Below are 4,707 nucleotides of genomic sequence, written 5' to 3' on the forward strand. Positions count from 1 at the left end.
CAGGCTGTGGATGCATTGGAGAGCAAACAGTTGAAGAAGGTGGACAGGGAGGCAAGAAGGGAGGGGCAAGTGTTTTGATGAAGTGCAAAGAGATGGGGTCAGATGTACAGTTGGAGGATTTAGATTTTGAGAGACAGTAGGAGATCTCCTCGTAAGATACTGCTAGGAAAGATGGGAAAGTTGAACGTGTAGGAGGAGGGAGTGACTGGTGAGGAGCAGGGGAGATTTTAGGGAAATCACACATGATAGGTTCAATTTTCTCATTAAAGTGGGTGGCTTTAAAGTAGGTGGTAGGTGGCTATTAGTTGGAATGGTATGAAAGAGGTGGGAAGATGGAATGTGGAGGAGGAAGTTGAAAGGCTGGAACAACTGGCCAAGACAATGGCCATGGGTATCAATAAGGATGGAGAATATTTTTTCCGGGCTGAGGAGAGGGAAGAGTTAAAGTATCCAAGAATGAACTTCAGGGGGATGAGGTTGACCTGATATCTGGGCCATGCAGGTTCTCCTTCAGGCTTTAAAAAAGTGATTATTCGTTTTTGGTGGCTACCTAGACTTTCCTTTCCTAGACTTTGGTGGCTACCTAGACTTTCCTAGAGACGGGGTGGGTCAGCGTAGGAGGCAGAATAAAGGGGAGCACTTCAAGACAGGCCTTCTCCACCTGAGCACCATCTCCCATTTCCTTGGGATAAATCTTCTTCTCACTGAATGTCTCACTCCACATCCCCAAGGCCTTTCCAAGCTAGGCCCTCAGGAGCCCATTCCCTCACACCTGCCTCCTCTGGGTGGAAAACTGGTGGGGAAGGCTGATGGGGTGAGGAGGTCCTTGGCTGGGGAAGGGGGCAGTGGTAATTAGAACCGGCAGGAGCATTCTGAGTCCTGTTTCTTCCCCATTTCTCTTGGCCAGAAACTCTAGTCTGGATTGCCCCACCTCCCCTGAGTATTTTAGTTGTGTCTTCTTGTGGGAAGCACAAATTCAACAGTAGCATCCTGTTGCTTAATTTTTTTTTAGAAGAAACATGGCATAATGGATAGAGCATGAGGCCTGAGAATCAGAAGATCATAGGTTCTCATTCCAGCTCCACCACTGGTCTGCTGGGTGACCTTGGGCAAGTTACTTCACTTCTCTGTGCTTGCTACCTCATCTATATAATGGGGATTGAGACTGTGAGTCCCACAAGGGACAGGGACTGTGTCCAACCCGATTTGCTTGTATCCACCCTAGCGCTTAGTACAGTGCTTGGCACATAGTAAGCACTTAACAAATACCACAACTATCATTATTATTATCCTCGAAGGTAAGGGGAGTGTCAGTCCTGGGTTTGCTCTTCTCCTGTTTCTGAGGAGTCTGGGACAGCGATGGTCCTGTTGTTTCAGGGACCCCTTCTGGGAGTCCCCATCTGTGGCAGAGGCCTGGAGACCCTAAATTGTTCTCTCCAACTCTGATAGAATCACTGGATGTCAGCCTGGAACTGCTGCTATCCAACAAGGTAGGGAGCCAAGAGGCTGGATTACAGGTGAAATCATCTCTCGTTTTCTTGCTTTCTTTTAAAAGAAAAATGCTGGAGGTTTGGGTAGACTCAGGGGCTCAAGCTCAGCAAGACCTGAGACCCCACAGGAGTCAGTGAGCCCTTATAGAGCTTCTTGAGTTCTGAACTGAAGGAGGAGATTAGGTTTGGATCTCTCAGCCTATCAAGCAGAGAGATCTGGAGATGATGGCAGCCATCAGCAAGCAGAGGGAAGCGGTGAGCTGGTGGTGCAAATCAATCAATCAATCAATCAATCAATTGTATTTATTGAGGGCTTATTGTGTGCAGAGCACTGTAATGGCACTTGGGAGAGTATATCATGACAATAAACAGACACATTCCCAGCCCACAACGAGCTTACAGTCTAGAGGTGAGAGCTGTATATTCTCCTCAATATCTGTGGTCCATATAATGGCATTCATTCATTCATTCAGTCAGTCATATTTATTGAGTGCTTACTGTGTGCAGAGCACTGTACTAAGCACTTGGAAAGTACAAGTTGGCAACATACAGAGATGGTCCCTACCCAACAGTGGGCTCACAGTCTAGAAGGGGGAGACAGACAACAAAACAATACATATTAACAAAATAAAATAAATAGAATAAATATGTACAAATAAAATAAATAGAGTAATAAATACATACAAACATATATACATATATACAGGTGCTGTGGGGAGGGGAAGGAGGTAAGGTGGGGGGGATGGGGAGGGGGAGGAGGGGGCTCAGTCTGGGAAGGCCTCCTGGAGGAGGTGAGCTCTCAGTAGGGCTTTGAAGGGAGGAAGAGAGCCAGCTTGGCGGATGTGGGGAGGGAGGGCATTCCAGGCCAGGGGGATGACATGGGCCGGGGGTCGACGGCGGGACAGGCGAGAATGAGGCACGGTGAGGAGATTAGCGGCAGAGGAGCGGAGGGTGCGGGCTGGGCTGTAGAAGGAGAGAAGGGAGGTGAGGTAGGAGGGGACAAGGTGATGGGAAGCCGAGGGTGAGGAGTTTTTTCCTGAGGCGTAGGTTGACTGGTAGCCACTGGAGATTTTTGAGGAGCGGAGTAACATGCCCAGAGCGTTTCTGCACAAAGACGATCCGGACAGTGGCGTGAAGTATGGATTGAAGTGGGGAGAGACAGGAGGATGGGAGATCAGAGAGGAGGCTAATGCAGTACAAGATACAAATTTGAAGGTTAAGCTGATAAGCAGAAAAGTAGTGAATAGGTTGTATAAATCAAGATTTGAAACATCACTTTAATGGGTAGATTTGGTATCCTGGAAGTTAGGATTCTTAGTACAGTCCTTCCCCAGCACTTCTATAGACTCAGTATGTGACTGAGGAATACAAATTGAACATCTGCCTTCTAACAACATCCTGATGGTGAGAAAGTAAAATGTGTTCTTTCCAAGCTCTGGAGCTTTAGACCCATTGACAGTCTTTAGAGTACAAAAAATACTGCATTAGTTTTTTCTTGGTTAAGGAGGTAAAATTATTCTCTGTAGGTTACTCTGTAATTCATTTTGACCCATGTGATTTTTGCCCATTATTACTCAAGCCCTGTATACCTAGAAAAGATTGCCTTGGAAAGCAACCTTTGAATTTACAGCAATAGTATCACTTACCTTAAAAGATTTTGACTGGGTAGGTAAAAGTCACCATCATTATTTTCCTAGTCTCCTTTTTTTTTAATGGTATTAGTTAAGCACTTACTGTGTGCCAGGAACTATACTAAGTGCTGAAGTAGGGACAAGTTTGTCAGGTTGGAAACAGTGCCTGCCCCACAAGGGGCTCACAGCCTTAATCCCCATTTTACTGCTGAGGCACGAAGTGAAGTGACTTTCCCAAAGCCGCACATCAGACAAGTGGTGGAGACAGGATTAGAACCCAGGTCCTTCTTACTCCCAGGCCAGTGCTCTATCCACTAGACCACTCTCCTTCACCCTGCTCTCTCCTTCTCCTTCTCTCCTCCTTCAACAATCATTTTGAATTCTCCCCCTTTTAGACTGTGAGCCCACTGTTGGGTAGGGACTGTCTCTAAATGTTGCCAACGTGTACTTCCTAAGCACTTAGTACAGTGCTCTGCACACAGTAAGCACTCAATAAATATGATTGATTGATTGATTGATTGAATCATTGCAGATTAATGGCATAATGCAAAGGGGCAGATAAACTTGTCCTCAGGGAGTCCACGTAACTTTCCTTGACAAATTATCTTCCCCAGGATTTCTGTGGAATGCCTCAGTTATAATGTCCAGAACAAGATTCATAGGGGTTTTATTTTCTATTCTTTCTGTTTTTTCTTGTCTTATGTTGTCGAGTCATCTCCAACCCATAGCAACTCCATGGACACATCTCTCCCAGAACACCCCACCTCCATCTGCAATCGTTCTGGTAGTGGATCCATAGAGTTCTTTTGATAAAAATATGGAAGTGGTTTACCATTGCCTTCTTCCATGCAGTAAACTTGAGTCTCCTCCCTCGACTCACTCCCATGTCACTGCTGCCCAGAACAGGTGAGTTTTGACTTGTAGCAGATTGCCTTCCATTCACTATCCACTGCCCAAGCTAGTAATGGAACGGGTATGCCTCTGCTCGGCTCTCCCTCCTGTAGCCAAGACTGGTAGAGTACTGAAAACTCTCCAGGTGTGATGCTGAGAGGGGCTTTCTGCCTTTAGTTAATATGAAAGGTTTATGTCTGCATAAATAAAATCAAATATACAAAGGGATCTTCTGTAGGGCTTGGTTTCTCTGGCAATTATTGACCATTTTAGAAAAGAAGTTTAGGTTTTCATCTTAGGAAACAGCATGGCTTAGTGGAAAGCACACAGGCTGGGGAGTCAGAGGTCATGGGTTCTAATTCCAGCTCCGCTGCTTATCAGATATGTGACTTTTAGCAAGTCACTTCTGTGTCCCTGTTACCTCATCTGTAAAATGAACAGTGCTTGGCACATAGTAAGCGTGGGGAGCGTGGGAAAGATAGGGAGTATGTGCACACAAACCGTACCCAACGGCTCAAAGCCAAACAGACTCAACAACAGGAGATAAAGGGACCAGGGCAAGAAAAACAAGCTTGCACCTGCAAAGCTCGGAGGCAACCTCAAGGCCATATCCACAGCCAGCAATGGTTGGCAACGGGTGGCTGGGGGCCAGCCAGAGCAAACGCTTCATGATGGACAGAGCTGTTGCTAGGCTA

The 4,707-nt window shown here is 46.3% G+C and overlaps 1 non-coding gene across 1 annotated transcript; it reads right to left on the minus strand.

The window, feature by feature from the left end:
• Positions 1 to 4,037: 4,037 nt before the first annotated feature.
• Positions 4,038 to 4,175, minus strand: LOC119937229. Its single transcript, XR_005453952.1, has one exon. It is a non-coding gene; the product is annotated as a small nucleolar RNA SNORA7 (small nucleolar RNA).
• Positions 4,176 to 4,707: the final 532 nt, after the last annotated feature.

This window comes from Tachyglossus aculeatus, chromosome 1, assembly GCF_015852505.1.
Source record: "Tachyglossus aculeatus isolate mTacAcu1 chromosome 1, mTacAcu1.pri, whole genome shotgun sequence".
Classification (NCBI taxonomy): Eukaryota; Metazoa; Chordata; class Mammalia; order Monotremata; family Tachyglossidae; genus Tachyglossus; species Tachyglossus aculeatus.